This window comes from Anomaloglossus baeobatrachus, unplaced genomic scaffold, assembly GCF_048569485.1.
Source record: "Anomaloglossus baeobatrachus isolate aAnoBae1 unplaced genomic scaffold, aAnoBae1.hap1 Scaffold_644, whole genome shotgun sequence".
NCBI classification, from domain to species: domain Eukaryota; kingdom Metazoa; phylum Chordata; class Amphibia; order Anura; family Aromobatidae; genus Anomaloglossus; species Anomaloglossus baeobatrachus.
The window spans coordinates 137532-151118 of record NW_027445013.1 but is presented as its reverse complement, the minus strand read 5'-3'; the positions used below and the strand labels follow the sequence as shown (position 1 = coordinate 151118).

The 13587-nt window shown below is 46.6% G+C and overlaps 1 pseudogene; it reads right to left on the bottom strand.

The window, feature by feature from the left end:
* Positions 1–11745: 11745 nt before the first annotated feature.
* Positions 11746–11951, bottom strand: LOC142286064 (U2 spliceosomal RNA; annotated as a pseudogene).
* Between the last annotated feature and the right edge of the window lie 1636 nt (positions 11952–13587).

The window sequence follows — 13587 nt, the reverse complement described above, 5'->3', positions numbered from 1 at the left end:
TTGGACTTTGCTATAGTCCCACTAGTGCCAAGACATTTGCAGAGCGCATCTGCCTGCGTTGCACACTCCAACTAATTATAAGTAAGCCATTATACTAGCAAACACTCAGTGTACCTAGTGGCATCCTATACGTGGCTATTGGACTTTGCCATAGTCCCACTAGTGCCAAGACATTTGCAGAGCGCATCTGCCTGCGTTGCACACTCCAACTAATTATAAGTAAGCCATTATACTAGCAAACACTCAGTGTACCTAGTGGCATCCTATACGTGGCTATTGGACTTTGCTATAGTCCCACTAGTGCCAAGACATTTGCAGAGCGCATCTGCCTGCGTTGCACACTCCAACTAATTTTAACTTAGCCATTATACTAGCAAACACTCAGTGTACCTAGTGGCATCCTATACGTGGCTATTGGACTTTGCTATAGTCCCACTAGTGCCAAGACATTTGCAGAGCGCATCTGCCTGCGTTGCACACTCCAACTAATTATAAGTAAGCCATTATACTAGCAAACACTCAGTGTACCTAGTGGCATCCTATACGTGGCTATTGGACTTTGCTATAGTCCCACTAGTGCCAAGACATTTGCAGAGCGCATCTGCCTGCGTTGCACACTCCAACTAATTTTAACTTAGCCATTATACTAGCAAACACTCAGTGTACCTAGTGGCATCCTATACGTGGCTATTGGACTTTGCTATAGTCCCACTAGTGCAAAGACATTTGCAGAGCACGTCTGCCTGCATTGCACACTCCAACTTTTTTAAACTAAGCAATTTTACTAGCAAACACTCAGTGTACCTAGTGGCATCCTATACGTGGCTATTGGACTTTGCTATAGTCCCACTAGTGCCAAGACATTTGCAGAGCGCATCTGCCTGCGTTGCACACTCCAACTAATTATAAGTAAGCCATTATACTAGCAAACACTCAGTGTACCTAGTGGCATCCTATCTGTGGCTATTGGACTTTGCTATAGTCCCACTAGTGCCAAGACATTTGCAGAGCGCATCTGCCTGCGTTGCACACTCCAACTAATTATAAGTAAGCCATTATACTAGCAAACACTCAGTGTACCTAGTGGCATCCTATACGTGGCTATTGGACCTTGCTATAGTCCCACTAGTGCCAAGACATTTGCAGAGCGCATCTGCCTGCGTTGCACACTCCAACTAATTATAAGTAAGCCATTATACTAGCAAACACTCAGTGTACCTAGTGGCATCCTATACGTGGCTATTGGACCTTGCTATAGTCCCACTAGTGCCAAGACATTTGCAGAGCGCATCTGCCTGCGTTGCATACTCCAACTAATTATAAGTAAGCCATTATTATTATTATTATTATTATTTATTATTATAGCGCCATTTATTCCATGGCGCTTTACAAGTGAAAGGGTATACGTACAACAATCATTAACAGTACATAACAGACTGGTACAGGAGGAGAGAGGACCCTGCCCGCGAGGGCTTACAGTCTACAGGGAATGGGTGATGGTACAATAGGTGAGGACAGAGCTGGTTGCGCAGTGGTCTACTGGACTGAGGGCTGTTGTAGGTTATAGGCTTGTTGGAAGAGGTGGGTCTTGAGGTTCCTCTTGAAGCTTTCCACGGTAGGGGAGAGTCTGATGTGCTGAGGTAGAGCATTCCAAAGTATGGGGGATGCACGGGAGAAATCTTGTACGCGATTGTGGGAAGAGGAGATAAGGGAGGAGCAGAGAAGGAGATCTTGTGAGGATCTGAGGTTGCGTGCAGGTAGGTACCGGGAGACTAGGTCACAGATGTAGGGAGGAGACAGGTTGTGCATGGCTTTGTATGTCATAGTTAGTGTTTTGAACTGGAGTCGTTGGGTGATGGGAAGCCAGTGAAGGGATTGGCAGAGTGGCGAGGCTGGGGAGTAGTGAGGGGAGAGGTGGATTAAGCGGGCCGCAGAGTTTAGGATAGATTGGAGGGGTGCAAGAGTGTTGGAAGGGAGGCCAGAGAGCAGGAGGTTGCAGTAGTCGAGGCGGGAGATGATGAAGGCATGCACTAATGTTTTTGATGATTCTTGGTTAAGGAAAGCACGGATCCGGGAGATGTTTTTGAGTTGTAATCGGCATGAGGTGAAGAGGGCTTGGATGTGTGGCTTGAAGGATAGAGCAGAGTCGAGGGTCACTCCAAGGCAACGAGCTTGTGAGACTGGGGAGAGTAAGCAACCATCGAGTTTGATGGAAAGGCTTGTTGGAGGAGATGAGTGAGGAGGAGGAAAGACAATGAATTCTGTTTTGTCCATGTTAAGTTTTAGGAATCGCACAGAGAAGAAGGATGAAATAGCAGACAGACATTGTGGGATTCTGGTTAGTAGAGAGGTAATGTCAGGTCCATTATACTAGCAAACACTCAGTGTACCTAGTGGCATCCTATCTGTGGCTATTGGACTTTGCTATAGTCCCACTAGTGCCAAGACATTTGCAGAGCGCATCTGCCTGCGTTGCACACTCCAACTAATTATAAGTAAGCCATTATACTAGCAAACACTCAGTGTACCTAGTGGCATCCTATACGTGGCTATTGGACCTTGCTATAGTCCCACTAGTGCCAAGACATTTGCAGAGCGCATCTGCCTGCGTTGCACACTCCAACTAATTATAAGTAAGCCATTATACTAGCAAACACTCAGTGTACCTAGTGGCATCCTATACGTGGCTATTGGACTTTGCTATAGTCCCACTAGTGCAAAGACATTTGCAGAGCACGTCTGCCTGCATTGCACACTCCAACTTTTTTAAACTAAGCAATTATACTAGCAAACACTCAGTGTACCTAGTGGCATCCTATACGTGGCTATTGGACTTTGCTATAGTCCCACTAGTGCCAAGACATTTGCAGAGCGCATCTGCCTGCGTTGCACACTCCAACTAATTATAAGTAAGCCATTATACTAGCAAACACTCAGTGTACCTAGTGGCATCCTATACGTGGCTATTGGACATTGCTATAGTCCCACTAGTGCCAAGACATTTGCAGAGCGCATCTGCCTGCGTTGCACACTCCAACTAATTATAAGTAAGCCATTATACTAGCAAACACTCAGTGTACCTAGTGGCATCCTATACGTGGCTATTGGACTTTGCTATAGTCCCACTAGTGCCAAGACATTTGCAGAGCGCATCTGCCTGCGTTGCACACTCCAACTAATTATAAGTAAGCCATTATACTAGCAAACACTCAGTGTACCTAGTGGCATCCTATACGTGGCTATTGGACTTTGCTATAGTCCCACTAGTGCCAAGACATTTGCAGAGCGCATCTGCCTGCGTTGCACACTCCAACTAATTTTAACTTAGCCATTATACTAGCAAACACTCAGTGTACCTAGTGGCATCCTATACGTGGCTATTGGACTTTGCTATAGTCCCACTAGTGCCAAGACATTTGCAGAGCGCATCTGCCTGCGTTGCCCACTCCAACTAATTATAAGTAAGCCATTATACTAGCAAACACTCAGTGTACCTAGTGGCATCCTATACGTGGCTATTGGACTTTGCTATAGTCCCACTAGTGCCAAGACATTTGCAGAGCGCATCTGCCTGCGTTGCACACTCCAACTAATTTTAACTTAGCCATTATACTAGCAAACACTCAGTGTACCTAGTGGCATCCTATACGTGGCTATTGGACTTTGCTATAGTCCCACTAGTGCCAAGACATTTGCAGAGCGCATCTGCCTGCGTTGCACACTCCAACTCATTATAACTAAGTTGCATTGTCAGGGATATTTATTCTTTATTATTCTGCTGTTAATAAAGCTAGACCACCACTGCAATCTTCACCACCTCTCAATTTTTACTACCACATTTTCAGTCCACAATCTTGTCGCAATCAACATGAGTGGCAAAATGACAGATGCTGGTGGAAAGGGGAAGAGGCGTGGTGGAAAAGGCAAAAAAGGTTTTGTCTGTGGGGAAAGTGCAGCAGCACTGAATACACGTTCAGAGACAACGCTGGCAGCTGGACACGACAAAATCTCCAAGGCGTAACTGGAGAGCTCTGGCCATTTTTCTAGGTTTGAAGCCCAAAAGGAGCAAGGCTCCAGTTGCACAGCCATGGCATCGATGTTCATTTGGAGATACTCCTGTATCATCCTCTCCAGCCGTTGAGTATGTGTCAGACTTGTTGTCTCTGGTGGCCTTGCAAAAGAGGGTCTAAAAAAATTATGAAAAGATTCCATAAAATTGCTGTTACCGGCACCAGATACGGTCCTACTGGTACGGGTAGACTGTTGAAGATGACGAGACCGTCCCATGTTTGTCAAGTTACAACTGGGAGATTCCCTCCCTGCACCTGCACGGTTGTTTGGTGGAAAAGCCGAGCTAAGATCGAGTAACAGCTTCTGCTGATACTCCTGCATACGTGCGTCCCTTTCTATGGCTGGAATTATGTCACAAAATTTGGACTTGTACCGGGGATCTAATAGTGTGGCAATCCAGTAGTCATCATCACTTCTAATTTTGACAATACGACTGTCATGTTGGAGGTAGTGCAACAAAAAGGCACTCATGTGTCTTGCGCAGCCATGCGGACCAAGTCCACGCTGTGTTTGTGGCATAGAGGTGCTACCCGTTCTTTCTTCCTCTGACATCTCCCCCCAACCTCTTTCAACTGAAATTTGACCAAGGTCTCCCTCATCCGCTGAGTCTTCCATGTCCATGGACAGTTCGTCCTCCATTTCTTCATGTTCTCCTGCACCTTGCTCAACATTTCGCCTGCTACTATGCGCCCTTGTCGATCCCTGTTCCCCATGGTCCCATGCCTGCTGCGTTGGTGATGATGAACGTCTGGACCTTGGTGATGTTGTTGTCCCTTGCGCATATGAATCCTCCTGTAGTTCCTCCCCTTCATGTTGTCCCACCCCCTGACTCCGAATAGTGTTTAGCGTGTGCTCCAGCATGTAAATGACTGGAATCGTCATGCTGATAATGGCATTGTCAGAGCTAAACATATTCGTCGCCATGTCGAAACTGTGCAGAAGGGTGCATAGGTCCTTGATCTGAGACCACTCCATCAGGGTGATCTGCCCCACCTCTGCATCTCGTTGGCCCAGGCTATACGTCATGACGTATTGCACCAGGGCTCTGCGGTGCTGCCACAGTCGCTGTAACATGTGGAGAGTTGAATTCCAGCGTGTCGCCACATCGCATTTCAGGCGATGAACCGGCAGGCCGAAAGACTTCTGGAGCGATGCAAGTCGCTCTGCTGCGGCGCTTGAACGGCGGAAGTGAGCTGACAGTTTTCGTGCCCTGTTCAGAAGGCCATCTAGGCCGGGATAGTGTGTTAAAAATTGCTGGACGACAAGGTTCAACACGTGAGCCATACAAGGTACGTGTGTCACAATGCCCAGGCGAAGTGCCGCACCCAGGTTTGCAGCATTGTCGCACACGGCCTTACCAGGCTGCAGGTTGAGTGGAGACAACCATTTATTAAACTCGGACCGCAGAGCTGACCACAACTCCTCAGCTGTGTGACTCTTATTCCCAAGACATGTCAAGCTAAAGACCGCCTGATGCCGTTACGCTCTGCTGCCAGCATAGTAATGAGGCGTGCGTGATTCCTTCTGCGCAGTGAGAACGCTGGTGGCCTGACCAGGCAGGCTTGGGGCGGAGGTGGAGGACCCAGATGAGGTGGAGGATGCAGAAGCTGTGGCGGAACTTGGACAGACAGAGGATTGACACACAAGTCGTGGGGACGGCAAGACTTGTGCAGCAGACCCTTCACCATCTATCACCATAGTTACCCAGTGCCCAGTCAGCGACATGTAACGTCCCTGTCCATGCTTACTGGTCCAAGTATCGGTGGTGAAATGCACCCGTTCACACACAGAGTTTCTCAAGGAAGCGGTGATGTTGTGTGCGACATGCTGGTGTAGCACGGGCACACCTTTCTTAGAGAAGTAGTGGCGACTAGGCATCTGGTACTGGGGCACAGCGACAGACATAAGGTCTCTAAAATCCTGTGTGTCCACTAGGCGGAAAGGCAGCATTTCGGTAGCCAACAGCTTACAGAGGGATAGAGTCAACCTCTTAGCTTTGTCATGGGTCGGAGGAAGTGGCCTTTTATTTGACCACATCTGAGGGACAGAGATCTGGCTGCTGTGTGTAGACGGTGTTGAGTAGGGTGTCCCTGGAAAAATGCAGGTTTGTGAGGAAAGTGCAGGCGGAGACATGATGTTGCCTTCATCCAACGTTGGTTCTATCGATGTCTGAGAGAGCTGTACACACTCACTTGTTTCCCCTTCCAAACCAACTGACGACCTTACAAGCAAACTGCCTGTTGCGGTTACAGTGGTGGAAGTTTGGCGTGGAAAAACAGGTGTGACAGCTGTCCCCACAGTCCTAGAAGATGAAGAGCGCGCGGATGCACTGGAAGGGGCGGGCGGTGGATGGTTCGCTCTTGCAGCATTGCAGCACAGTGAGCTTCCCACCGGGACCTATGATATTTATTCATGTGACGATTCATGGAAGAAGTTGTCAAACTGCTGAGGTTTTGACCTCTACTAAGAGAATCATGACAAATTTTACATATCACATGATTTGGGCGATCTTTTTCTATGTCAAAAAAGGACCAGGCTAGGCAAGGCTTAGAGGCCATGCGACCTGTTGATCCACCCCGAATAATGCTCATAGGCAGAGTGGTGGCTGAGGATGCAGTTGTAGACGTGCTACCAGTGCTCCGACTCTGTCCAGGAAGGCGCAAGGTAACTTCGTCGTCGGTTGCATCCTCCTCCACCGCCTCTGTTGACCTCCTCGAGTGCCTGACTGGGGGTTGACAGTAGGTGGGATCTAGAACTTCATCATCAATTGTTGTGTTTGCACTCCCCTCCCCCTCAGACCGAGCCTCTTCTTGCCCTGACCGAATATTTAAGTTGTCATCCCAATCGGGTATCTGCGTCTCATCTTCATCAGTATGTTCCTCATTGTCTATAACCACAGGTGTTACAGTTTGTGACAAAGGGTCAACATTATGCTCAGAAACTTGGTCCTCACGGCCTGAATCAGAGTCACAAAGGTTCTGGGCATCACTGCAGACCATTTCCTGTTCTGTACTCACTGTAGCTTGGGAGCAGACCTCTGATTCCCAGGCTATAGTGTGACTGAACAGCTCTGCAGACTCAGCCATCTCAGTTCCACCATACTGTGCAGGGCTGATGGAGACTTCAGAGCTGGGAGAAATCAAGTGTGATTGGGATGACAACTCAGAGGACTGGTGTTTTTTGGATGCGGTACTTGAAGTGGCTGAGAGGGCACTTGTTGGACCACTTGAGATCCATTCAAGCATTTTCCTTTTTTGCCCATCATCTACCTTTCTTCCTGTTGTTCGTGTCCGTAAAAAAGGGAGCACATCGGATTGTCCACGGTAAGTAGTAGACATCTTACTTTTGCTGGTAGATGGTCTATCTTCAGCAGATGATAATGGAGCTTTGCCACTTTCCCCACAGACAAAACCTTTTTTGCCTTTTCCACCACGCCTCTTCCCCTTTCCACCAGCATCTGTCATTTTGCCACTCATGTTGATTGCGACAAGATTGTGGACTGAAAATGTGGTAGTAAAAATTGAGAGGTGGTGAAGATTGCAGTGGTGGTCTAGCTTTATTAACAGCAGAATAATAAAGAATAAATATCCCTGACAATGCAACTTAGTTATAATGAGTTGGAGTGTGCAACGCAGGCAGATGCGCTCTGCAAATGTCTTGGCACTAGTGGGACTATAGCAAAGTCCAATAGCCACGTATAGGATGCCACTAGGTACACTGAGTGTTTGCTAGTATAATGGCTAAGTTAAAATTAGTTGGAGTGTGCAACGCAGGCAGATGCGCTCTGCAAATGTCTTGGCACTAGTGGGACTATAGCAAAGTCCAATAGCCACGTATAGGATGCCACTAGGTACACTGAGTGTTTGCTAGTATAATGGCTTACTTATAATTAGTTGGAGTGTGCAACGCAGGCAGATGCGCTCTGCAAATGTCTTGGCACTAGTGGGACTATAGCAAAGTCCAATAGCCACGTATAGGATGCCACTAGGTACACTGAGTGTTTGCTAGTATAATGGCTTACTTATAATTAGTTGGAGTGTGCAACGCAGGCAGATGCGCTCTGCAAATGTCTTGGCACTAGTGGGACTATAGCAAAGTCCAATAGCCACAGATAGGATGCCACTAGGTACACTGAGTATTTGCTAGTATAATGGCTTACTTATAATTAGTTGGAGTGTGCAACGCAGGCAGATGCGCTCTGCAAATGTCTTGGCACTAGTGGGACTATAGCAAGGTCCAATAGCCACGTATAGGATGCCACTAGGTACACTGAGTGTTTGCTAGTATAATGGCTTACTTATAATTAGTTGGAGTGTGCAACGCAGGCAGATGCGCTCTGCAAATGTCTTGGCACTAGTGGGACTATAGCAAAGTCCAATAGCCACGTATAGGATGCCACTAGGTACACTGAGTGTTTGCTAGTATAATGGCTTACTTATAATTAGTTGGAGTGTGCAACGCAGGCAGATGCGCTCTGCAAATGTCTTGGCACTAGTGGGACTATAGCAAGGTCCAATAGCCACGTATAGGATGCCACTAGGTACACTGAGTGTTTGCTAGTATAATGGCTTACTTATAATTAGTTGGAGTGTGCAACGCAGGCAGATGCGCTCTGCAAATGTCTTGGCACTAGTGGGACTATAGCAAAGTCCAATAGCCACGTATAGGATGCCACTAGGTACACTGAGTGTTTGCTAGTATAATGGCTAAGTTAAAATTAGTTGGAGTGTGCAACGCAGGCAGATGCGCTCTGCAAATGTCTTGGCACTAGTGGGACTATAGCAAAGTCCAATAGCCACGTATAGGATGCCACTAGGTACACTGAGTGTTTGCTAGTAAAATTGCTTAGTTTAAAAAAGTTGGAGTGTGCAATGCAGGCAGACGTGCTCTGCAAATGTCTTTGCACTAGTGGGACTATAGCAAAGTCCAATAGCCACAGATAGGATGCCACTAGGTACACTGAGTTTTTGCTAGTATAATGGCTTACTTATAATTAGTTGGAGTGTGCAACGCAGGCAGATGCGCTCTGCAAATGTCTTGGCACTAGTGGGACTATAGCAAGGTCCAATAGCCACGTATAGGATGCCACTAAGTACACTGAGTGTTTGCTAGTATAATGGCTTACTTATAATTAGTTGGAGTGTGCAACGCAGGCAGATGCGCTCTGCAAATGTCTTGGCACTAGTGGGACTATAGCAAGGTCCAATAGCCACGTATAGGATGCCACTAGGTACACTGAGTGTTTGCTAGTATAATGGCTTACTTATAATTAGTTGGAGTGTGCAACGCAGGCAGATGTGCTCTGCAAATGTCTTGGCACTAGTGGGACTATAGCAAGGTCCAATAGCCACGTATAGGATGCCACTAGGTACACTGAGTGTTTGCTAGTATAATGGCTTACTTATAATTAGTTGGAGTGTGCAACGCAGGCAGATGCGCTCTGCAAATGTCTTGGCACTAGTGGGACTATAGCAAGGTCCAATAGCCACGAATAGGATGCCACTAGGTACACTGAGTGTTTGCTAGTATATATGGCAAAATTATAGATGGAAAGGGAGAAGGGGAGGGGGGGAGAGAGGAGGATGTAATTGACTACAAGGGTATGAGTTATGAGTGATCATAGGGATAGTGTTACATAAGTGGAAATACCTATGGAGGACCGGATGTGTAAGCGCATACCTTATACAAACCTATAGAGTGCTGATGGGTGAGAGTGTGATGTTAGATATAAGACATCCTATAGTGAATAGTGAGCCGTAATCAAGTGCAACAGGGATATTTCACGTGACTATGGGAACATGGAAGGTAAAGAAAGGGGAGAAAAAACTGTTAGACAAGGTAATCAGACATAATGTAACCAGTTGATCAGACATGACAAACATGACAAATAAAAAACAAGGAAGAATGGAACTCCATACATAGTGGAACCATATATAGTGTGAACACGAAAAAGAACCGGGCGTTAGAAAAAATGTGCACGGCCCAATGAATCAAGTCGGTTCTTCATATTCATGGTTTAAGCCCTTGGGTTCCAACGTGCCCAGAGTATATATCCAGAAAGATTCCCTTTCTTTGAGCTTCCTAATTCTATTGCCTCCTCTGCGTATGGCTGGGACATGTTCGATGACTTGGAATCTTAATTGGGCCACTGTGTGATTATGCGTCACAAAATGGTGTGGGACTGGTAATAGAATCTGCTTACAATGTATTGTTGACTTGTGCTTAGCACAAAAAAAGGGAATCTTTCTGGATATGTACTCTGGACACATTAAAACCCAAGGGCTTAAACCGTGAATATGAAGTACAGACTTGATTCATTGGGCCGTGCACCATGTCACCATGTGTGCAATTGCATTGTCCAATGGCTCACAATGGTTATGCGTTTTCATTGGATGGATAATCGAAGCCATGTTTTTTTCCTTTCTCTTGGGTTTGTTGTGTGAGTAGCCTATAGGATTAAGTTAGTTACCGCAGGCAGTGGATTTAGCTTCCTGTCTTTGGTCCAGTGGTAGATTGATTGTTTGGTCTATGAGCTGTTATGGGTTTTAATCCAGGTGAATGCCCATGGGCTGCCTATAACTGTGTGAAATATGTAGTTTTACTGGGCTGGGATGAGAGAATCCATCGAAGCATGGTGTAGGGATTGTGGTTCCTGTGTGCTAAGAAGAAAGGCTAGCACCAGCCAGAAAGCCCCATTACAGCCAATAATCAACCGCTAGCCGCTGGAACTCGTTGCTCTAGATCATGTCAAACTCTCACCAAGCAGGAATAGATACATTAGCCCACCATCCCACCCAAAGAGCAACTTCTGCTGCGCAGCTGGCTTTCTAGGCAGCAGCGCTATTGTGATGTCAGCGGGGGACATTGTGACAAGCCAGTGTTCCGTCACTTCATGTTGTGCACTGTTCAAACGGAAAATACATCAACAGGCAGACTACAGAAAAGCTTACTGACAAAGGATAGAGAGGGGCTTTCTCAGAGGGCTTTTTACAGTTTGTCTATTCCCAATTAGCCGTTTAAGTATGCTTAATGAAAGTACTAATTCTTTCATAGGCCGCCCATTCTTAGTATTTGACGTTCCTTATATTGCGGTATCAGGCTTCGCAGCAGGTTGCAAAACATTCATCACCCATGACTGTCCCCAATTGGGCTCAGAAGCTAAATGTCTATCATGACCTCTCTTTTTGAAAGTCCAAGAGCAAGCAAACTCTTCCTCCAGGAGAGGGAGCCAACAGATCACTAAAGACATCATCATTGCTCAAAGAAAACACCGAAAAACAATGGAAGCTTTAATTGGAGTGGAATCTGATAGACAGCACCTGATGCCAAGTCTGCATCTTCTAACACCTGCAGTCACTGCAGCAGCTAAATCCAATGTGTCCAAAAGGGATCTATTCTATTCAATTGCAAATGATCTAGATAAGACTGAGAATAAGATACTGCACGGGACATAGCAGAGTTGGTCAAGTTGAGTGGAGATGAGTTTGCTATTTGGCACAGCTTTTGCATCAATAAAGCAAGTAAAAGGTGTGAAAGATAAAAAAAAAGGGTGAAAGTGTGAAAAGTGAATTGGCCAAATTGAGGTGCATATAAAGTTTTTGCTTTCTTTCAATTCACTAATGAGGCTCATTTGAATCAGGTGAATTGAGTTCTGCTTTTGGAAACTCGGTTAAGAAGGGGTGCACCGGTCCTGGAGGTACTGCAATACCAGGTCAATGCGTGGAGTGGACAGAGCAAGATTTTTTCCATCTCCTTGTTCTAAAAATCCATTTAATATATGGTCCCTAGAGAGGGGACGTATCAGATATTAAACTGATAAGAACAGATTTAATTTTTTTTTTTTCTGTTTATCAGTAGGACTTCAAAATAACAAAGGTGATCGCCTCCCGTTGCCTGGGAACCGTCCAGGCACAAGAGGGCTATGTGTCACCAGAAGGCGCACACACTCCCTCAAGGCCGGCAGACGTGCAATCCCAGGCACCTTCCAGTACCGACCAAGGTAGCGTCCTCCGAAACTACACTTGATCTTAGCCAAAAGGCTGAGAAGCTATAACCCGAATTGGTTACGGCCTTGAGTGGCACCCTGGCCTATACCGGACACATCTTAGGGAGAGGGAGACAAACCCACGCCTACAGAAGACATTTTGTCACCCAAGCCAAACCCTTGAAAAGGCTGTTTTGCAGAGCAAAAACAAGGAGAATGGTACTTTTTGCAGCCGCCGCCCACTGCAATGAATCTGAATAACTCCTCCTTTTGGGCACAAGCACCTCCCCTCCCCCTTGCAGTCTTTCCAATTCATGATACAAAAAGACGGACGGACAGGACAGGACAGGACCATCTGCTTGACTTTCCGTCACTGCCACCCTTTGCCATCCTTGCCCGTAGAAAGCCCTTTCATCATCCCCAAACCCTAATCTTTTCCCTTCCCTTCCCAGCTGCGTCTCACTCCCTTTCATTAGGAAGTGAGCGCAGCCTTTTCTCCGTTCTGCACATGCGCGACGTTAAACACAAATGCGCAGGCGTGCGTTCCATTAGCCTCACTGCATTCCACTCCCATACAGGAAGTGGGCACAGCTATTACTACGGTCGCACATAAAAGAACCCACGGCCACCACTGCACATAGCTGACTCCACCACAGGACACCCACTTCTACACCAACGCAGGTAAGACAGGATCGGCACCTCTATGCTCCCGTTACAATCAGGCTCAGTCACCATGTGATAACGCTCTCAACTCTTTAGTTGCAGGCTCCCCTTGCTTCACCTCCATTGGCTGTGCTGCCATTTCCTCTCCCACCTGGAAGTTATACTTTATTCCACTATTTTCCTGTTTCTCTCTTCCCCCTTTTCCCATAACCTACTTTTATCTGCATTTGTGGGGTATCTATATGCTATTTACATCATAGTTTTATTCATTAATATGGAAGGGAAGAGTGCCCATGAGAGTGTTGAACTGCGGAGAGCAAAAGATTAAGCTGCTCCGATTTGCCACCATTGATAAGCTGTTCTCAGTAGATACACATGCTATCCAAACAGCAGCATCCACCATTGCTTCAGCCCACCCATTCAGTGACAGCTCACCAAGTCAGCCAGAGGAGTGGTGTAAGGAATTACACGTAGGCACTGACTCCACACCTTCACATCACAAGAAGGGGGTCTACAGGCTAGTGCAAGAATACGAGCAAGTCTTCAGCAAACATCCGCTAGACTTTTGAAAAATAAAAGGGGTCAAACACTACATCCCCACAAGTGCACACCCACCCATCAAAGAGAGATATAAGCCAAATCTACCTGCACATTACCAGTGTACCAAGGACATGTTGAGCAACATGAAGGAGGCTGGGGTTATCCGTGACAGTTGTAGCCTCTGGGCAGCTCCGTTGGTCCTGTTAAAGAAGAAGGACAGCACCACTCCCCTGTATTGAGGAATAGCTAGCTGCATTGACAACTGCAAATTATTTTTCTACCCTTGATCTCACTAGTCACTATTGGCAAGTGTCCGTTGCTGAGGCAGA